The sequence below is a fragment of the Berghia stephanieae genome, chromosome 12 (genome assembly GCF_034508935.2).
Source record: "Berghia stephanieae isolate SIO BIC M18660-M18661 chromosome 12, UCSD_Bste_1.3, whole genome shotgun sequence".
Classification (NCBI taxonomy): domain Eukaryota; kingdom Metazoa; phylum Mollusca; class Gastropoda; order Nudibranchia; family Aeolidiidae; genus Berghia; species Berghia stephanieae.
In genome coordinates this window covers 27,558,262-27,582,387 of record NC_088371.1, presented here as the reverse complement: position 1 = coordinate 27,582,387, position 24,126 = coordinate 27,558,262, and the positions used below count along the sequence as shown (strand labels likewise).

General features: G+C 34.6%; 2 long non-coding RNA genes across 2 annotated transcripts; one reads left to right on the top strand and one right to left on the bottom strand.

The window, feature by feature from the left end:
* The first annotated feature begins 15,007 nt into the window (after positions 1-15,007).
* Positions 15,008-19,458, top strand: LOC144957514 (uncharacterized). Its single transcript, XR_013642179.1, has 3 exons — positions 15,008-15,258; positions 16,137-16,241; positions 19,074-19,458. It is a non-coding gene; the product is annotated as an uncharacterized LOC144957514 (long non-coding RNA).
* On the bottom strand, positions 18,070-24,092 carry LOC144957513 (uncharacterized). The gene is made up of 3 exons (XR_013642178.1): positions 23,780-24,092; positions 21,255-21,450; positions 18,070-19,174 (listed from the first exon to the last, which is right to left on the bottom strand). It is a non-coding gene; the product is annotated as an uncharacterized LOC144957513 (long non-coding RNA).
* Between the last annotated feature and the right edge of the window lie 34 nt (positions 24,093-24,126).

Genomic DNA, 24,126 nt, shown 5'->3' with positions numbered 1-24,126 from the left:
TCCGTTATACTTCTGGATGGCAATGTTGTGAACTTCTTTGCTAAGCATATAGATAGTTCGAAGATGACGTCACTCAGTCACTATCTATAGATAGAATGCGCTTGGCCAGACTATAAAAGTTCATGGTTACACAGAGTTTGTGTGTTGGTCCGTTATACTTCCGGATGGCAATGTTGTGAACTCCTTGGCCAAGCGCATTCTATCTATACAGTTTAGTGAGAATTACTCATAAAACTCGAATGACAAAAAAAAAATAACAAAGACCTAAGTGACGTCATCTTCGTTCTATCTATAAACTTTAAAGGTAACACATAATTCTGTGTGTTGGTACGTTAATCTGGCTCACGGAAGTTGTGAGTGTTTTGCCTAAATGAATAGTATCAATAAGTTGACGAGGGATAAGGTTGGAGACAACAAAAGGACATAATCTGTGTCAAACGCATTTCCATAATAAACTGTAAACTGTGTTTGCTTACTACGCCCTATATTATTTTTATTATACTGAAACTCGGGTTACATAAAATTGTGTCATTCATTGAATAACGTAACTGACAAAAGGAATGTATACGTGACAACTACTAGAGCTAGATAACGTGAAAGCATGGTATAGATAGTATGCAGATGACGTCACTCAGGCCTTTGTTATTGTTTTTGCCATCCGCGTTTGTGAGTTGTTCTCACTAAACTGTATTAACCAGACTATAAAAGTTCATGGTTACACAGAGTTTGTGTGTTGGTCCGTTATACTTCCGGATGGCAATGTTGTGAACTCCTTGGCCAAGCGCATTCTATCTATAAGAGAGAGAGAGAGAGAGAGAGAGAGAGAGAGAGAGAGAGAGAGAGAGAGGGGGGTAGGGAGGGACAGAGAGGGAGGGACAGAGGAAGAGAGTATGGGAGGGAGGAAAGAGTGAGAGGAAGGGAGAGAGAGAGAGAGAGAGAGAGAGAGAGAGAGAGAGAGAGAGAGGAGAGACAGAGGGGAGGAGGGAGAGAGAGAGGAGAGAGACAGACAAAAGAGAGATGAGAGAGAGAGAAGAGAGAGAGAAGAGGAGAGGGAGAGAGAGGAGAGTGAGAGATAGAGAGAGAGAGAGAAAGAGAAAGAGAGAGACACACACAGAGAGAGACAGAGACAGAGAGAGAGAGAGACAGAGAGAGAGACAGAGAGAGAGAGAGAGAGACAGAAGTATAGAGAAAAAACTTGTCACTTCTTTCACGCCGCAACCTTTTGTCACAATCTGATGTCACAGACTTATGCTTGTCAATGGGGATGATCTATCTCCACTTTCCATGTGCTCGAGGTCATTGGCCACATTGCAAAGCGTGATCACAATGACCCACATAGTGAAGTGTGTTTACATTTGTTAAGAAATATCCAATCGTTGAACCTCAACAAATCATGTGATTGATGACATGGTTGGATGAAACCCTGAATATAGATCGCTCCCGTTGTGCATGTCATTGCACCACATCCTTTAGAGAATATTCGATTGTAATACATTAACTCACTCAGTCCTAGACATTTTTGTTATTTTCAAAATTGGAAAAAAAATGTATTAAAAATGAGCATGTGTATAGATATTTTTATTCATCTATCATTAACATGTATAAATGAAAAACATTAGCTTTGATACTACGCCTATAATTTGTCTCATAAAAAAATGTAATAAATCGGCATGGGGTAAAAGTAACCCCGGATATACTACGGCTATAGTCGGTGTTAGGGTTGAAGGAGTTAAACCTGTTTTCATCACAAAAGAATCATCAACACGAGTAACTCAACCTCCACGAAATCTGTGTCTCTGTAGATTTGAAGCTTATAGTTCTCTCGGCCTTGATACAATCGTGTTCTTAAATTGTTTTACATATCAATACTTATCTAATATTTTTCTTAAGATACCATCGAATCGGTTAACCCTGTTTCTGTCAATAGGGATAATATGGTTAGTATGATGTCAAAATATAAGTTCCAATCTTCTTGGAAGTGTAACTTTACTTAGAGAACGGTATGGGCTGTCTGAAGCCTTTGATCGTGAATATACTAACGAATGGTATGAAAATAAAGAGGCTTCGTATTGGAACAATACAAACAATGGACGTTTCAAGTACAAACCCTTCGTCAGCACAAAAATAAACAAATTAATGTGGAAAACAAATAAAATAATTTTATCGTCTGTACTCATTGGTGTTTGGAGTGTGAATGAAACGTTAGCGTGGCGTGGGTAGTATCGTCTGTACTCAATGGTGTTTGGAGTATGAATGAAACGTTAGCGTGGCGTGGGTAGTATCGTCTGTACTCAATGGTGTTTGGAGTGTGAATGAAACGTTAGCGTGGCGTGGGTAGTATCGTCTGTACTCAATGGTGTTTGGAGTGTGAATGAAACGTTAGCGTGGCGTGGGTAGTATCGTCTGTACTCAATGGTGTTTGGAGTATGAATGAAACGTTAGCGTGGCGTGGGTAGTATCGTCTGTACTCAATGGTGTTTGGAGTGTGAATGAAACGTTAGCGTGGCGTGGGTAGTATCGTCTGTACTCAATGGTGTTTGGAGTATGAATGAAACGTTAGCGTGGCGTGGGTAGTATCGTCTGTACTCAATGGTGTTTGGAGTGTGAATGAAAGGTTAGCGTGGCGTGGGTAGTATCGTCTGTACTCAATGGTGTTTGGAGTATGAATGAAACGTTAGCGTGGCGTGGGTAGTATCGTCTGTACTCAATGGTGTTTGGAGTGTGAATGAAACGTTAGCGTGGCGTGGGTAGTATCGTCTGTACTCAATGGTGTTTGGAGTATGAATGAAACGTTAGCGTGGCGTGGGTAGTATCGTCTGTACTCAATGGTGTTTGGAGTGTGAATGAAACGTTAGCGTGGCGTGGGTAGTATCGTCTGTACTCAATGGTGTTTGGAGTATGAATGAAACGTTAGCGTGGCGTGGGTAGTATCGTCTGTACTCAATGGTGTTTGGAGTATGAATGAAAGGTTAGCGTGGCGTGGGTAGTGGGTAGGGTATCGGGTGTGATCGGGATGAAAAGAGAGGTCAGCGTGTGGAGGAATAGGAACATACTAGAAAAAATGGAATGTAAAAGACATAATAAAATTGTAATATTGGAAGAAGTAGTAGTAATATAATAAATAGTAGTAGTAGTAGTAGTAGTAGTAGTAGTAGTAGTAGTAGTAGTAGTAGTAGTAGTAGTAGTAGTAGTAGTGGTAGTAGTAGTAGTGGTAGTAGTAGTAGTAGTAGTAGTAGTAGTAGTAGTGGTGAGAGTAGCAGAAAAGTAATAGTAGCAGTAGTGGAAGTAGCAGTAGAAGTAGCAGTAGTAGTGGTTATAGTAGTAGTAGTAGTAGTAGTAGTAGTAGTAGTAGTAGTAGTAGTAGTAGTAGTAGTAGTAGTAGTAGTAGTAGTAGTAGTAGTAGTAGTAATAGTGGTGAGAGTAGCAGAAAAGTAGTAGTAGCAGTAGTGGAAGTAGCAGTAGAAGTAGCAGTAGTAGTGGTTATAGTAGTAGTAGTAGTAGTAGTAGTAGTAGTAGTAGTAGTAGTAGTAGTAGTAGTAGTAGTAGTAGTAGTAGTAGTAGTAGTAGTGGTAGTAGTAGTAGTGGTAGTAGTAGTAGTAGTAGTTAGTAGTAGTAGTAGTAGTAGTTAGTAGTAGTAGTAGTAGTAGTAGTAGTAGTAGTAGTAGTAGTAGTAGTAGTAGTAGTAGTAGTAGTAGTAGTAGTAGTAGTAGTAGTAGTAGTAGTAGTAGTAGTAGTAGTAGTAGTACTAGTAGTAGTAGTAGTAGTAGTAGTAGTAGTTGTCTCCCTCTCCCTCTTTTCCCCAATAATCTTGACTTCTGGAAACCGGAGGCTGTAATAGTGTCGTATGTGGCCAAAGTCCGCCAACTTTCTGTACGACTGTTGTAGTGTCGTCGTATAAGGCTTAAGTATACCCACTTTCTGTACGACTGCAGTATCGTCGTATAAGGCTTAAGTATACCCACTTTCTGTACGACTGCAGTGTCGTCGTATAAGGCTTAAGTATACCCACTTTCTGTACGACTGCAGTGTCATCGTATAAGGCTTAAGTATACCCACTTTCTGTACGACTGCAGTGTCGTCGTATAAGGCTTAAGTATACCCACTTTCTGTACGACTGCAGTGTCGTCGTATAAGGCTTAAGTATACCCACTTTCTGTACGACTGCAGTGTCGTCGTATAAGGCTTAAGTATACCCACTTTCTGTACGACTGCAGTGTCGTCGTATAAGGCTTAAGTATACCCACTTTCTGTACGACTGTTGTAGCGTCGTATGAGGCCAAAGTACGCCAATGTTTTGTACTTTACACATATACACGACATATTTAACCCTCTCCTTACAAACTATTGGAAAATCGTCACATTCGTTACAAAACAACCAACATTTTTCTTACTCATACTTCTTTTGTACATCATAAGATGTAAAGAAAATGAACAGTGTGTTGTAGAGCATGTTTTGCAAAATAACTTATTTATCGCAAGAACTAACTACTATTGTGTTTGAGTAATAAAAATCTATTTTTGTGTTGGTTGGGTGTGAAGTTTTGGGGAAAATCCTGAAAATGGCTGGTAAGGATAGAGTTAAAATGTAGGTATTTCAGAATAAGTAAAATGTCAACAACATTATTATAAGATTAACACTTTGTGGTTTAATATGGTCAAAGTACGCCAACTTTCTGGACTTTACATATATAGACGTCTAGATAGAATAAAGTTGGCGTCACTCGGGTCTTTGTTATTGTATTTTGACAATCCATGTTTACGACTAATTCTCACTCAACTGTATTATCCAGACTGTAAACGTTTATGGTAATAATAATAAAAATAATAATAATAATAATAATAATAATAATAATAATAATAATAATAATAATAATAATAATAATAATAATAATAATGATGATGATGATGATAATGATGATGATAATAATAATAATAATAATAATAATAATAATAATAATAATAATAATAATGATAATAATAATAATAATAATAATAATAATAATAATAATAATAATAATAATAATAATAATAATAATAATAATGATAATAATAATAATAATAATAATAATAATAATAATAATAATAATAATAATAATAATAATAATGATAATGATAATGATAATGATAATAATAATAATAATAATATTAATAATAATAATAATAATAATAATAATAATAATAATAATAATAATAATAATGATAATAATGATAATAATGATAATAATGATAATAATGATGATGATAATAATAATAATAATAATAACAATAATAATAATAATAATAATAATAATAATAATAATACTAATAATAATAATAATGATAATGATAGTGATAATGATAATGATAATGATAATGATAATGATGATGATGGTGATGATGATGATGATGATGATGATGATGATGATGATGATGATGATGATGATGATGATGATGATGATGATGATGATAACAATAATAATGATGATAATGATCATGATAATGATAATGATAATGATAATAATGATGATGATGGTGATGATGATGATGATGATAATAATAATAATGATACTGATAATAATAATAATAATAATAATAATAATAATAATAATAATAATAATAATAATAACGATAATGATAATAATAATAATAATAATAATAATAATAATAATAATAATAATAATAATAATAATAATAATAATAATAATAATAATAATAATGATAATAATAATAATAATTATAATGATGATGATGATGATGATGATGATGATGATGATGATAATAATAATAATTTATCATTTGTACAGCGCGCAAATTCCTTGAATTCTGGAACAGGTTCCCCTCGAGCGAAAACTCTACAACCCTGTTCTATAGATAGTATGCAGATGACGTCACTCAGGCCTTTGTTATTGTTTTTGCCATCCGCGTTTGTGAGTTGTTCTCACTAAACTGTATTATCCAGACTATAAAAGTTCATGGTTACACAGAGTTTGTGTGTTGGTCCGTTATACTTCCGGATGGCAATGTTGTGAACTCCTTGGCCAAGCGCATTCTATCTATTGACTGAACCCATATAACTTGCCGCCTTCACTTCGACAAGTTGTAACGGCCCTGAATTAACTTGCCTCCATATTTTTCAGCCCGTATAAACATGTATAGGCTCCAAAAAAAAAAAAAAAAAACAAAAAAAAAAAAACAACAACAAAAAACTATAGCATTTACATAGCGCAATATCCACTAAACGTGCTCAAAGAGTTTTACAAGGGGTCCTTGGCTAACAACAACACATAACATGTAGGACCTGACATAACGTCTGTTAGGCGACATTACATTTTTTTTTCGGACAGAGACAACGCTGTTAACGGCCAGGTACTAATTTTACACCTGAGTACGGTGTGAGAACGTGAGTAAAGAGCCTTTTCCAAGGACTCAACTATGCGCCGAGCGAGTCTCGAACCCAAGACCTTCTGATCCGAAAGCGAGTGTCATACCACTAGGCCACATAATGACTGAACCCATAAAACTCGTCGCCTTCACTTCCACAAGTTGTTACGGCCCTGAATTTACTTGTCTCCATATTTTTCAGTCCGTATAGACAGAACGGGGATGACGTCACTAGAGTCTTTGTTATTGTTATTCGCCATCCGCGTTTATGAGAAAGTTTCTTTAAACTGTATTAACCAGACTATAGATATTATGCGCTTGGCTAAGAAGCTCATAACATTGCCATCCGGAAGTATAACGGACCAACACACCAAACATTATGTAATCATGACCTTTTATAGTCGGGGTAATACATTTTAGTGAGAATCACTGACAAATTCGGATGGCAAAATACAATAACAAAGGCTTGAGTGACGTCATCTTCGTTCTATCTATAAATGTTTATGTTTACAAATAGTTTTGTCTGTTGGTCCGTTATACTTTCGGATGGCAATGTTGTGGGCTTCTAACCCAAGCGCATACTATCTATATATCGGAATAGGGTCCTTATAATCCCTTAAAGACTGCCAACATTATAACAACATGGGCACATGGGCAGTGACGAAAAATTCATAATCTTTTCTGTTTTATTGTGTACATATTTGATTAATTAATTTATCTTATATAATCTCAAAACCAATTTTCCTCTTAGCGTGAGTCATTAAGAGGTCTCCCCTCTCTTTTTTTTTTTTTGGTGGGGCGGGGGTGGGGGGGGGGGGGTGGGGGTAAGAGGGGTGGGACCAAAATTTAACTTGGTACATATGTACTGACTTAGCAACAGCATTAATATATATATATATATATATATATATATATATATATATATATATATATATATATATATATATATATAATATATATATAAACATGTACATAATTTGTATATGATAATGTAGCTTACCGTCCCCCAGGGGTTCAAATTGCCTTCACTAACTACATTTCCGTCTAGGTCTATAATATAAATGGTTTTGGTAGCGATGTCGTCTGTGGCTGATAAAACAATCATAATGGCGGCCATTGATCACGTGTTGTCTGTGATTGGCGGTTTGATAGGGAATTTATTCATGAACAACAAGGGGGAACTGGCGCCGGTTGTGGGGACGAAACGATCAAAAGTTGAAATTACTTTCTGAGTTATGATGGTTATGGAATTTATAACAAAACGTGTTATATTGAATTTGGGAATAAATAACATGTTATAATTATAACACCCCTCTACTCTTCGTCTTAGTAAATAAATAAGTCAACAATAATGCATATTATTGGCCGCTAACCTTGACCTCGTACCGAACTGACCTTTGTAATTAGTTGGGTCACCACTAAAATGATATAAACAAAGGGGAGTGTAATAGTGTGATGGGTTTGTTGATGATGTTGTTGTTGTTGTTGCTGTTGTTGTTGTTGTTGTTGTTGTTGTTGATGTTGTTGTTGTTGTTGACGCAAAGTACTTTCCGCCACATTTAACAGATCCACTTTAAATTTAACTAAAATCTACCTCTAACCTCGACTGACTTAAATATTTTAGTTAATCTTCTGATATTTTAATATTTAATGACTTCCACGATGATTTTATAAGAAATTGTACAACTGACGTGTTGGAATACAGTGTTTGAGTAAAATAGAATCTTTCGTAACCTTGGCGATAGCCCCCCCCCCCCTTCCCCCCCCCCCCGCCCCTTTCCAAGGTCGGGCTCAATCCTCGGTCCGAAAATCAAATAAAGGTAATTAAAAAAAAAACTTGAACTTTTATATAGCGCAATATCCACTAAACGTGCTCAAAGCGCTTTACAAAGGGTCCCTGGCCAACAGCAACACTTATCAAGCCGAACGAGACACGACGTGTGAGGGAGGCGATATTACAATTTTTTTTCTGGCATAGAAAACGCTGTTAACGGCCAGGTACACCTGAGTACGGTGAGAGAATATGAATTAAGAGCCTTTTCCAAGGACTCAACTATGCGCCGAGTTAGGTTCGAACCCTGGACCTTCCGATCCGAAAGCGAGTGTCATACCACTAGACCACATAGCCGCACTACTGTATATTAGTATAGTAGTCCTTTGGATCCCCAGAAGGTCATGGACCCGGGGTTAACCCGTTTCTGTAGCGTTAAACAGTCAAATAAACACTAGACTTTCGCAAAGTACTTTCTGTCAGACTTAATAGATCCAGCTACCAAATCAATGCTGGATGGACAGGGCGATTGGAAATTTTTTTTTTTTTTAATTCGATTCCCTCAACATCAATCCGGGTTCATTTGCATGCGAAACGAGTGCTCGACCAACTGATCTATCGGGGTCCTGGATAAATAATATGAGTATACCTATTTACAGGTCTGACAACCTAAATTGCGGCTATGTGGTCTAGAGGTATGACACTTGCTTTCGGATCGGAAGGTCCTGGGTTCGATCCTCGCTCGTCGCATAGTCGATCTCTTGGAGAAGGCTCTTCACTCACATTCTCTCACTGTACTTAGCTGTAAAATGAGTACCTGGCCGGTAACAGCACTGTATTTGTCAAAAAAAAATGTAATATCGCGTAACAGGCGTCATTTTACGTCCTTCATATTAACTCACTCAATTCTAGAGATTTTTGCTACTTTTCAAAATTGGAAAAAAAATGTATTAACTTACTCAACCCTAACACCGACTATACCCGTTGTTAACCCGGGTTACTTTTACCCCCTGCCTATTCATTACATTTTTTCTGAGACAAATTAAAGGCGTAATATCAAAGCTAATGATTTTAGTTTTTACATGTTGATGATAGTTGAATAAAAAGATCTATGCTAGGGTTGTGTGAGTTAAATGTCCGCCAGGGTTACCTTGCAAAGCGCTTGGAGCATGTTTAGTGGACATTGCGCTATATAAAAGCTTAATTTTTAAATAATTATGGTCTCATTGTTGTCATGGAACACAAAATACTATCCATTACAACAATGTTAAATCAAGACTATAATTATAATTGCTTGCGGTCCCTTGTGACACCTGCAAATGTGTGTACGTGGATGGGAATTTCTTTCTTTTTATAATGAATAAAAAAATACCCTTGGTACTTCGTATATTATTAAATGAGTACCCGGTTTCTGGTCAAGATTGTTGACTATTGCCCAGCCAGTACAAATGAAACGAGAACCGCCCTTTCAATCGATATAAAAGTAAAAGAGAGATTATGTGCAATGAACTTTTATGTTTACTGAACGTTGCGTCTTGGCATTATTGACACCAAAAAAAAAAACAAACAAAAAAAAAAAAACAACAAAAAAAAACCAAACAAAACAACAACAACAACAAAACCCACACCAAAAAAAAAAAAAAAACAAACAAAAGAAAACAAAAAAACAAAAAGACAAAAACAAAAACAAAACACAACTTGCGAATAATTTATCATGACATTGGATAGTATTGTATTTTGTAAATATAAATTATTTGAAACTCTCAAATGTACAAAGTCTGACATGCCATATGAATGTAAAATAGAGTTAATTATACTACGAATATTGAATATGACACTTATTTATGTGTTAGATATTTCATATTCAATATTATCAATTAATTGACATTGAATACTATTTATATAATTGATAAATTGTATCTATGCATAAAAGTTACATAGAGCATTTAAAGGTTTTATAAGAACCTATAGGGAATGAGATTAGCGGAAGAGTAGCGTTCCTTGATTGGAAGTCACCCATAGTCTGTGACGTCACCGGCGGAAAAGTTATTAGAGAGAGAACGTCATGTTGTTTGTGCGCATGCGTCTCTCGTCCTCGCTTCCGGTGAAATCGGCTTGAGACACTTCAAAACCAAATTGACGTTCTCTCTGTAAGGTGACGTCCAATCAAGGGGCGCTACTCTTCCGCTAATCTCATTCCCTATTAGCTCTTCTTAAACAATACGATACAAAACGGTACTGTACGAATATCCATCAAACGTGCTCAAAGTACTTTGCAAAGAGTCCCCAGCTGACAGCAACACTTAAAATGTAGGACCAGACATAACGCTCTTTAGATGATATTACAATTCTTTTTTTTTATTTCCGTCAGAGACAACGCTATTAACGACCAGGTACTCATTTTACACTTGAGTACTGTGAGAGAACTTGAGTAAAGAGTCTTTTTCCAAGGTTTCAAAAATGCGCCGCTCAGAGCGAGACTCGAACCCTGGACCTTCTGACCCTAAGGCAAGTGTCAAACCACTAGACCACATAGCCGCACATTACGCACATAAGAAAATAAAACGAAAAAAAAATGCACTTAAAAAAAAAGAATTGATTCAACTTTGGGTCCACAAATATCTTTACTCTATGAAGAATTGATTATCTATAATATTAGACTAAGCACGCAAAAATACGCTTGTTGAACATCTTGGAATGCGTACATCAATGGGCTTTTCACACTTTATTATCTCCCCTTTTCATTTCACTTTATTATCCCCCCCCCCCTCCATCCCAACCGACCCTGAACCCCCCCCCCCTCCCCCCCCCCCCCCCCCCCCCCCCCCTTCCTCCGAACGCACACACTTTACCTTTCCTTTTCAAATCTATCACACAGTGCATGTACATCGAATTAATTCCAGTTTATGATTTTAATAACCAAAACACTCTAGATATTAGATCTTCCTCGAAATTAGTCACCAAAATCACACGCCTCAAACACACACACACACACACCCACACACACACACACACATTGCCGTACTCTGGAAAAACCCATATTTAAACATTTGGCCAGAAATCTCGTCCTTCAAATATTGATCGATTTAAATGACCCTCATCTTGGGAAAAAAAAAAAAAAAAAAAGAACCAAACTCTCAAATCTGGGACTTCGCGAAGCGAGTGCTCTACCAACTGAGCTAAGGGGACCCCTAGTTTTTTCCTTGTGGCCAGCATAACTCCCTTCCTTCCTTCCATACCTACCTTGTTCATGATTTTTCCTAAAACATCGTAAATAGATAATAAATAAATTGAGCTTTTATATATTAAAAAACAAACAAACTCAAACTAAAAAGCAATTACATATCATTTTGCTGATAAAAAACCCCCAATAATAATAATAATAATAATAATAATAATAATAATAATAATAATAATAATAATAATAATGATAATAATAATAATAATAATAATAATAATAATAATAATAATAATAATAATAATAATAATAATAATAATAATAATAATAATGATAATAATAATAATAATAATAATAATAATAATAATAATAATAATAATAATAATAATAATAATAATAATAATAATAATAATAATAATAATAACATAACATGTAACATAACATAACATGTGGTATAGGGCAAAATAGGATAATATCCCTTGAATGCCCTTAATATTAATTAGTAATGCCATAAATCTATTGATTGAAGATTACAATAATGATACACGTGCTAAAGATAGTATTTCAACTTAAATGTACTCATGTGGTGTACAAACATATATCTTTAACCGTGACATGCAAAGCACACACACACACACACACACACACACACACACACACACACACATACACACGCGTATAGACGATAACCATAATAATATAATAATGCATAATATATACAAGATTGAAAGCCATGTCAACAGCAGAGCAAACACGTATTATTCGTCACATATAAATCTCCCATCATATAATTCCCTGTCTACTAACACCTTGAAATAATCCATAGATTTTGCATTCTTTGTTTCAAATTTCAAACTGTTTCATTTCTGAACAATACGAATACCGAACCAGTTTTGTCTTATCCTTGTTTTGCATCCAGAGACAAAAATCTTAAACTTGTCCTCTCTAGTAAAAGTAATATAAGAATATGAAAAAAAAATCAGAAAAGTCTATCCTATCCATACCATGTACCAAACTATAAACCTTAATTAAATCCCCACGAATTCTTCTATATTTCAAACTGGGTAAGTCAAGAAATTCTAACCTTTCCTTATAAGATAAATACTGTATTGTATAAATTTTTTTGGTAGCTCTCCTTTGTACACTTTCAATACTAATAGATTCTCTTTTATATAATGGGCTCCAGATGCAATTTCCGTATTCTAGAATTGGTCGAACGAGCGATTTATACAAATATAAAAATGTGGTTTTATCAAGACTTATAAAGGTTCTATATATTATTTCCATCATTCTGTTTGTACGGCTTACACAATTATCAATATGTAAATCAAAATTCAAATGTGAATCAGAAGTAACTCCCACATCCTTTTCATAAGGCACAACGGAAAGTAGATTTGACATAGAAGTATCGGTAAAATAATTATGACATGGATTATTTTTTCCTATATGTAATACTTTACATTTCGAAACATTAAAATCCAAATGCCATGTTGTAGACCTTTTGAAAAGTGAAAATATATCATTTTGTAGAATGTTATGATGTTCAGTTGTACTATAGATCTTTGTATCGTCTCCAAACAGTTTGCAGGCTGAATTTATGCCACATGGTAAAGCATTTATATATAAAAGAAATAAAAGTGGTCCCAATACGCTTCCTTGGGGTACACCGCTAATTACATTATTAAAATCCGACCCCACCCCGTTGACAATGACTCTTTGTATTCGATTATTAAGAAAGTCTTTAATCCAGTTAAAGATATTCCCTTTAAATCCATATGCTTTTAATTTAATGAATAAACTCTCATGAGGTACAGAATCAAAAGCCTTGCGGAAATCAAGATAAACAACATCAATGCATTGATCACGATCAATTCACTTGGTAAAATCCTCCATCACCTGTAATAGTTGAGTAATGCATGACCTCTTTGATCTAAAACCATGCTGGTTATCGTTTAGCATCGTATGACTTTCAAGAAAGTCCATTATTCGGTCTTTCAAGATAGACTCCATAACCTTACAGAGTATGCATGTTAAGCTGATGAGTCTATAGTTTGCAGCATCTAGTTTGCTTCCCTTTTTATGAATGGCAGTAACATTGGCTTGTTTCCATTCAATGGGTAAGGTACCAGATTCAAGAGACTTATTATATATTGTTGATAGCGGCTGTGATATTTCAAAGGCCACTTCTTTCAGTAAACGGGGATGAAGGGAATTTGGTCCCATGCTTTTAGTCACGTCTAAATTCAATAATTTTGCAAGTATGTCTTCTTGTGTAATATAAAAATCGGGGACGTTTAATTGATTTGTAACATTGAAAGTTGGTATATTTGTAGTGTCTTCTTGAACAAACACAGATGAAAAATAATTATTTAAAACATTAGCTATATCTATATCCGAAGTAACCTTGGTACCATCATCATTCAGTACAACACTAACACCTGGTTTTCTTTTCAACTTTCTGTTTACGTATCTCCAAAAGCCTTTCGGACTACTCTTACATTCGTGTGCCAATGTACATTCATAATAATAATAATAATAATAATAATAATAATAATAATAATAATAATAATAATAATAATAATAATAATAATAATAATAATAATAATGATGATGATGATAACAATAATAATAATAATAATAATAATAATAATAATAATAATAATAATAATAATAATAATAATAATAATAATAATAATAATAATGATAATAATAATAATAATAATAATAATAATAATAATAATAATAATAATAATAATAATAATAATATGATGATGATGATAATAATAACAATAATAATAATAATAATAATAATAATAATAATAATAATAATAATAATAATAATAATAATAATAACAACTACAACAACAACAAGCTGTACCAGTGTTAAACTGTATGATAGATACGTAAAACTCAAATTGTTACACAGACACAAGCCGACAAATGAAATCCTGTTTGTTTGTTTGTTTGTTTTTTTGGACTTGGGCGACCGAAGAGTTTCTGCTATGACAGAATTTATATATACAGAGAAGTGATAAGACTTGGCACGAGATAAAACAAAATATTAGCTCTAGATAGAGAAGGATTGAAACTGTTTGTTTGTAGCTTATAGATAGAATGAAGTTGACGTCACTCAGGTTCTTGTTTTTGTTTTGTTTTTTGTTGTTTTTTTTTGGGTTTTTTTTTTTTGCCATCCACGTTTATGAGTAATTCTCTATTACTATATTATCCAAACTATACAAGTTCATGGTTACACAGAGTTTTGTGTGTTGGTCCGTTATACTTCCGGATGGCAATGTTGTGAGCTTCTCAGCTAAGCCAAAAATTGAAGAGATATCAGTGTTGTAGTTATATTTATATTTATTACGTTTTTTAATATTAATTAAATAATTATTACCGCTGGTAAAGCCCGTTTTTATGAGAAAAATGATGATAGCAATAATAATAATAATAATAATAATAATAATAATAATAATAATAATAATAATAATAATAATAATAATAATAATAATAATAATAATAAGTATATTTTTATAGCGCCTTCAGTCGAGACCTCAAGGCGCTTTAAAAACAAACAAACAAAAACAAACACAACATTGTTTACCCAGAATGCAATAACACTGCGAGACCAAATCAATCAAATCAAGACTGATAGTATGCGGTTAAACAGCTGATCGGAGTGGAAGTTTACTTCCGGCTGGCAGAAAGCAATGGAAGACAATGGCGTAGAATAGTAAAATATTAGTTTCTGTCGATAATCTTCCATATTTTTCTGGTTCTAGACATAAATATATTTTTTTTAAATTCCCGTTAATGATGTAGACCCCTATGCCATTTGTGAACACGACTGGTGCCATAATCTTTAGGAACTACAGCCAGTCTCATCGTTTGATGTAGCGAACTACCTCGTCACGACCACAAGTTTCTGTCTCCACGGTCTACACATTTCACGGTAAGTCTGTATTATTTAATCGTTTCCCTATGCTATAGCTATACTATGTTACACGATTCACGGCTAATTGTAAGATTTATTCTAAAAAAATCACAGAAGACAGATATGTCGAACCTGACACGGGAATATTAATATGATATGAGCTGCTTCACGAGTCGTGATCATCTTAGTCTTAGTCTTAGTAAGTTTAGTCTAAGTTAAGTCAGTCTAAGTAGTGGATCAATGAGTCTTTGTGGTTACAATCAAATTTCAACTATTTTGCCTTTAAGGTGATGAATTCCTCCGAATTCACCAAAGATTATAAATAATAATTTAAATTAAAAACACCAGGGCAGGCAATGACTATGAAATCAATGTGGTCCCGAGTCCAAATCAAACTGATTAATACAGTAACAAAACATCATGCCCATAAGACTGTTTTAAAAGCCCCACCCCATTCCAAGGGACTGAGCTTGATCCCGAGTGATTATTTTTTTTCTAATCCCACTCCCCTTGTCAATCCAGCAGTGATTGGGTAGCTGAGTCTGTTAGATCTAGCGGAAAGTACTTTGACATAGACTAGAGTCCTATCTAAAGGGTAGCAATTGCTATGGTCCGTTTCGCGCTTTTCAAACCAGGTTAAACTTCGGCTCCATTGAATGACTACTTTTTTATTCGATATTTTACTCAATCCCCCAACTATATAATTTTTAGCCCCACGGCTGATGTTGAGTTATGGAATTGTGTCTCTCTGAATCATTCTAATAACCTTTCAGATGAGTACTCCACATTTCACAGCAAATTTAATTCACTGTTGTTAACTAAGTGTGATAACAACAGTTTTTATCCTCTCGTTTCAATTAATAATATTACCACAATTGCCACAATTTTTTTTTCAGGCTTACAGGGGACTGACTACTTATAATCAGGCCTACAATGTATGGGTGACGGATGTAAAATGGTTTAAGCCTCCTAGCTGTGGGAAAGTGGTACTAGCTGCTAAGGTAACCCCCCCCCCCCCCCCCGTTTTCATTTCACTTCTATGATTATTATTACTGTTATTACATATTATTATTTTGATTTCTACATTTATTTATATTACTCCATGCAGGATTGATAATACGATATAGAGGTTTTTAACACATGGCTATATTCATTACAATGAATTTTCTTGAACTAGAATATGAATAACTTAAAAAAAAAAAAAGAAATAAGAAACCTCTTTAATAGGTTCAAGTTCTACTATGGGAGACTCAGTCGAGTCCTTGGAAAAGCCTCTTTACTCACATTTGCTCAGTCAGTGTGTTCGGACATAAACGTTTAAATGGTGTTGCGACTCATGGCAGTCCCGTTAACTCAGTTGGTAGAGCACCCATTTCACAATCAAAGAGACCGAGATATATCCTAGATGAAGTTAAGACCCCACCCCCTCCCCTTTCTTTTATTTTTGTACACCCAGCAGTAATTTGGCAATAGAAAAGCGCCCTATTCGAAGGGTAACAAGTTATTATTTTCACACTATAGAAACTGGGATGAAATCTGGCTCTATAGACCTAATGGTTCTGATGGACTACTTTTGGTGCTTGCGACACTATTAGGTCATTTTCAGCACAATTAAAAGCTGTTGCGAAATACGTAGTAAGAAAAATGGGCTTGGATCAAATACAGAGCAGAAGTAGATCAAAGTTATTAATGTGCTTAGTTTTGAGATCGCCTAACAGTTCCATCCAGAGACGGAATACACTCAAATGTTTATGTTTGATTTAAGGGTTTTACTGCACTTGCGACACATTTCAGCACCAGTAAAAAGGAATAAAATGGGATTGTAAAAATTTCCAGATTTACAATTAAAAGCACACAAGAAAAGTAAGACAAAGAGGAACAAATGTAGATTCCAAGAGAATGCTATCAGTGTACTAAGTCTGATAACACCCAAAAGTCTCATCCTGACACAAGCACAGGTCCCCCATAAGAGGAATACACTCAAACGTTCACGTATTATTTTTTATTATATTATATTAAGTTACGTTATGCCTTTTGCGCAGCGATATCATAAGATATCGTCGCCTAGGCATTCCACGAAGGAATATAGATAACTCATCAAACAAGATGTCTGATGTCAACAGGAATCACCCATGTTGTCCAACTGAGCAAATTGGGGGTTAATAATCTTGCTCAAGGAAAAAAAAACGAAAGTGCCTGAAGCGGGGCTCGAACCTGGGTCATCCGGATCACAGTGCACTGCCTTAACCACTCGGCCACTTCGCCCCCCCATATTATATATACACATATATATATATAATATAATAAAAAAATTTTACGCGAACTGATTTACAAGACAAACATTTTTTTTTTCCCAAAACCAACAATATTCATTTGACTGTTTCTCTCTCAGCCAATGACTCCGGCAAGGGAAAGGACAAAACCAAGTAATCTCATTCCAAGACAAGGACATAAAGAAACTGGGAAAACAATATAAGGGATAGAGGACACAGCATGACCTCTTGCCACCATGGGAAGTCAAAGACCCCACCCAGTCTATTGTTTATAAAATGTTGATTATAAATTTACAAAATAAATTTACATCCATTTGTCACTCTCTCATCTAAGGACAGGGAAAAAAAGCATGTAATCTTATTCCAAAACAAAGATAGAAAGCTACCTGAAAAAGGAATACAGACGACATAGGGGGGTGAAGAAAGCAATAATGACCTTGCCCACAATGGAAGGTCAATGACCCCACACCCAGGGTAGAAAAATGAGAACTCAGTCAAGCATTCACCATCAAATTACAAAAGCAACGGATAAAACAAATTTTTAAAAAAGTCATTACAGTACTTTATTTTCTTTATTGTGCTCCAACTTCATGTTTAAATATACAATGGATTTCTATTTATTTGCCAATTCAAAAATATTATTAGGTTTTGAATATTATTGCAGAACATATAATATAGCAATGACTATCCCACACAAATCTTTGGGCCTCTTTTTCGCTCACGAAGTGCCCGAATTCGCGTCAAAATATGGGACGAAGCCGTTTTCATATATGCTATTTAAAAAAATTAATTTCGACGCTGTTTATCTATGAATATGACTGAAAGTTGGCACACTGTTAGAAAAAAGGTCATTTTAGATTATGTCAAGCGAAAAACTCGTGCGATTACCAGAAGACCGTTAAAAATAGATTTTTACTCTTTGGAGTAAAATATTTCTAAAACTACCGGGCGTGGAGGGCGTGGAGGTTTTGTCGCTGACAAGGTAATACATGAACTTTTCTTCTTTTTGGTTGTAAAATTTCATATGAATATGACGAGTACTTTTCCCATATTTTACAAAACACCATCCTAATTTGCTCTTCAAGTTTCAATCTTTTAATCCACTTATTACGCAAGATACAACCAAAGGTCGAAAAAAAAAATGCCGAAAAAGCGTCCCATATTTTCGCGTTTTTTTCCTCTTTGCTGGTCATCCAAATAAATGACACCTTTAAAACTGTATAACTTGTTTATTTATGAATGGATTTTCAAAATTCAAAAACATTTTTACTCAGTGGAGATAGGGCTTGGATTTTAGACAAAAATTTTCTTCAAAAAGATAAAAAAAACATTTTTCATAGTCATTGCTATATAATAATGGTAACAGAAGTAATACTACTACTACTAGTAGTAATACTACAACTAGTACAATTTTTTCACAAACATTTCGGGCAAAAGTAAAAATGTTTAACACATGTATTAGTCTAATGAAAAGAATGAAAAGGATTACAAAGGTATATAAAATCAAGCATTATTGGAAAAGAATGAATAAAACGTCTGACTGCTTTCTTTTCGTTTCAGGTTCGCCATTCCCAAAAATTGGGTTATAGTGGACTCCGTGTGTCGACAAGGCTTTCTGCTCAGCATCAAGATGGGAACCTGAAATGTCTGTCTTCACAATCCTGTAAAAGAAATACCAAGATTAAGTTAATACATAGAGCAAATAGTACATTATTGACCTACCACCTCTGGCGTCTATCGTGTCACTGGGAATTTTAATTTTAATATTTTAATATGTTTGAAAACAAAGAAAACTTAAGCCCCATTTCCTCAAATACGCAAGTCATTCATTTTACAGGTCAAAATAATTTTTTTAAAAAGTTTTTCTTTGACTTCAACTTCAAATGCCAATAGTGCCTGAACCTTATGATGAATTCCAAAATGGTTTGACATATTTATGTGGAAATCTATTCTTTAAAAAAAATAGAGTTGTGGTCACCGTTGCTCCGTACAGCAAATGTTAAATATTTATCATCGAGCACAAAATTACTGGCAAACCTAAAAATTCTAAAACTATTTATTTACAAACTCTACAAGTAACACGCAAATATTTTAAAAACTAAATGTAATTCTATCACCTGTGGAATCAAACTATGTATGCTCAGAAAATCTGCTGTACTGTAATGTTCGGGCAATTATTGGCCTTCGCCAAAAAAAGAAAAAAAAATAAGAACTGTATTTCCTACACCAGTATACAAAAAACACACATATATGTTTTCTCTACACGGGAAATTCCATTGAATGCTACAAGCGCTGCACCTAACCATCAACTTCTTGTAGATACCGCTAGCTATAACCAATAAAAATGGACAAGATATGAAGTGAATAGAAACAAACTTAGCCCATAATATTTTACATTTCTGGGAATGTTTGTTTTTTCTTTTATGCCATATAATTTATTAATTTTTTTATTTAATTTGTTGCCAGCGTGTGTATTTTGTACATACATAGGGAATAGGTACATGCTTCTGTAAAAAAACGTTTGATTGGTCATTCTGCTGATTTGTGCAGATTGCCTTTTACCACAATGAAATGACAATTGGCTTGTAAAAATAACATGTAGACTATAATATTAATATATTCATTTAGCTAAGGTTAATAAAACATTTCCTCCCAGATCTTAATAATTGAGGAATAAATCAATATGGGTGAACTCATTTAATTCTATCTATCTCATCATAAGAACACTTTGTCACTACGTTGTGTGGCCTTGAGCAAGTCACCTCAGCCCTAGCTCAGTTTGTGGTGCTGTGTTGCGGCAATGGCTGGGTTATTTCAGTCTCCCTTTAGAATAGACTCCAAAGACAAATTTTCCCTAGAGGTGAATAAAGAGAATCTATATTTTTAAAATTTGTTACGCTATAGTCAAAGACAAAAACCTTCAGGATTTTCTAATTTTGTATGAACTATCCTAAAAGGCAACCTATCCATAGCATAGAAGGACATGCTCACAATAGTATTCATTTCATTTCCCTCAAATTTAATGGATCTTCCTCTTTTATTAATTGTCATTGCCCATTCATTCAATAAAACAATATTAATCAACATAATAAAGACAAAGCTTTTGATTCAAATGAAGTGATGGTTTTTGTTCAGTTATTTATTATCTCTGAAGTTAAAAGTCTTAAAACTCAACCATGTAAGCTTTTGTACAGTCTGGTTATTTGAAAAAAAACTTCTCTTGATATCAGTTCTTGCACCAACAATTTGGACAAACTTTTGACTTCATTACTGGCTCACCAGACAGGCATTCCTTACATACCTTATGAGCAAATGAAGTCACTTGATATGTGCTCTATTCCCCTTTGTCTTATTACATTCCTCATAGTCATAGATTTGTGTCTTAACTTTGCAATATGAAATATGATTTTGTGCCCTTTGTCTATTGTTATGTGCATAGATCTACAATCTTTTCACTCTCTATTCAACTTCCTTTCAACTGGCAATGCAATGACCTTAAAGTGTAATGAACGGCACAAACGTTGCTAATCTCACTTTTTATCCCCAAAAAATTGCTTGATTTGGACCTATTAAATTTCCTGAGGGTGAGATCTGCTTTTATTTTTATATAGCGCATGCAATATCCACCCAAAGCACTCTACAAGATGTCCCAAGCCAACAGAAACATTAACATTAACATGTAGGAAGAGATATCATGCCTACATAAATATTGTTTTAAACAGATACAATCAATACACTTACATTTACATGGTCAATGATTGAGCTAGTTTCTCCAATTGTTGATTGTTCAACTAGAGCCTTTGCTGCCTGCAGTCATTGCGTTTGTTCCTATCTTTAAGACATGAGTAATGGTCTGTTTTTTTCTCTGCCCCATGTCCAAGCTTTAACGTTGGAACCCAATCAGGATCAGTTTCATCAAGCAGTGATGCTGGCCTTCCTGTAAAGGCAAAAAAATTGATTGTTGAAATATATTACGTCATTTCTTGCCTATTACAATCTGGTCCTGGTCCTTGTGTGGCTATGTGGTCTAGTGGTATGACACTCGATTTTGGATCGGAAGGTCATGGGTTCGAGCCTCGCGCTCGACGCATAGTTGAGTCCTTGGAAAAGGCTCTTTATTCACATTCTCTCACCGTACTCAGGTGTAAAATGAATACCTGGCCGTTTACAGCGTTTTCTTTGTCCGAAAAATTGTAGTGTCGCCTAAAAGGCGTCATGTCCCGTTCTACATGTTAAATGTTGCTGTTGACCAGGGACCCCTTGTAAAGCGCTTTGAGCACATTTAGTGGATATTGCGCTATAATATAAAGCTCAATTTTTAAATTATTTTTTTTTACAATCCTTAAGCTTTCCGTTAAATTTACATCAAGCTTTGTCAAATTAGAACAAGGGTAGAACAATTATATAGTGCAATTTCCATGAAATGAAAATTTGTTCAAAGCGCTTTGCAAGGGGTTTATAGCCAACACTTCTTCACTAGAGGAATTCAAGCGTCGATTGAAGACATTCTTATTCCGACAGGCTTTCTTTTGATTATATGTATAATTAGCGTTGTTCGTGTACTGTGTTAGGGCTTCATGATTAAGTTAATCTATGTTTTGCGCCCAGAGCCCTCCTGATGAAGGGATGTTTGGCGCACTATAAATCTATACCATTATTATTATTATCAACAGCAAGACTTTACATGCAGGTCGAGACATGACGCTTGTTAGGCGATATTACATTTTTTCCGGAAAGAGACAATGCTGTTTAACAGGCCTGCATCTGCCCCCTGAATAACTTGCCTGAAAATCCTCGAGCTGAAGCTTTTTCAATAACATGAGCAAAAATCCCCATTTCCCAGAATATTTTCTTAGAATTTTACCAATTCAATAGGCTGTTAAACAAAATGAAAAAGTATTTTAATTAATTTTTTGTTCCGGCAGAGCGAAATTGCCAGAAATGCCGGCAAATTTACAGGCCTATGTTAAAAGCCAGTTACCCAATTTATGCCTGAGTATGGTGAGAGAATGTGAATAAAGTTCCTTTCCCAATGACTCAACTGCTCAGAACGGGTCTGGAACCCTAATCCTTCCAAAATGACGGTGATAACTATACCACATAGCTGCAATTAAAGTATCGGGATCCCAAAGGACAATTTTTTTAAATTGAAATTTTTTTATTATTATTATTGTCATATTTGGGAAAAATTCCATATGAAGGCCCTAATTCAATGACTATACGAAACATTATAACTAATCCTCACCTTGAGTTAAAATTAGTTTCTAACTATGAAAATTATGAAAAGTCATTTTAGTGGATTGATAGAGGTCGATTGTTTCTTTCTTTGGATTAAAATTTAAAATAATAATAATTATAATATTAATTTTGTCAGTAAAAAAATAACCATTACTATCATTATAAACTGACACTGGCAATCACTAAGCAGCGTGTTAAACTTCTGTCAAAAACTAGCATTTACATGTCCAACAGCGGTGTAGAAAAGCAGTTTGTTCGTGTTACTTTACAATACACCACCAACGGAGGAACGGAAAAAAAAAAACTTAAGAAAAACGCAACCTTACTTTTAATATTTCTTCAAATGGACAACATGTTTTTAAAATGCACAATAAAATAATCTTGACAAAGCATAAATTATAAACTGGAACATTATAATTCTAAAATGAATGATCAGAACAACAGTGAAAGACTTCCTAATCTCATAAAAGCTTGAAAACGAAAGTAGCCCTATCACTATCGGTAATGAGGCATTTGGTTTTGATTTAGAGTATGTTGCACGAGAAATGCATGAAATATTCATGGTCCTATCTGATAACTAAACACAACAAATAAAAGATCATCCATCCGGACCGTGTATGGACCATAAAATTAAAATGATTCCTTCTAGACCGCCTACAGACTACAGATTACATCCGAGTCTGAGATGAGTCAGATGATTTCTCCAAATTCGGAGTTTCGCATAGAAAAGTCACATCGGTGAAAAATCTCTCCGTAGATTTTGTTAGACCACCGAGTTTGAAATTTTTGATTTGATTTCTCTTCCATGAAAAAGAATAAAACACATATTTACTAAATCATAAACTTGCAACGTCAGAAATTAAGGCAAGGACCTTGGTCGGTTGCCGCCAACTCCGTGACATGCTATGGCCCACAATGGCTACATGATGATGTTGGAGCGAAGTAAACTTGCTTTGTTCACAATAATTAAAATTAATTCATATCGTATATATAATATTTAAGATTTTAATTTATCCATCAATTCTTACCTTTAACAGAATGATCATTGCAAACTCGGTGGCTGCAAGTTAGATTTGGGCCATCGCCAAATCCCTTTCTTCTGATCGCTGCAACTGTCTCCGCTGGGTTAAATTTATTATTATTTTTGGGTCCTTCGTCTTCCTAATGGATGGTAACCTGAACATTTTGACTCCATACTCCATCTCGACCCTGTCTTCTAGTGCATCCGATGATTATGCAGTTATTTGGCACGTTTCACGTTTTAAAAATTGGACTCGAGCTTGTTTCACATCAATGTTTACAAGCCAGCCAAGTTCTTTTGCCATCCGGAACTAAAGTAGGTCATTGCGTGACGTCATCAGCATACTATCTATAG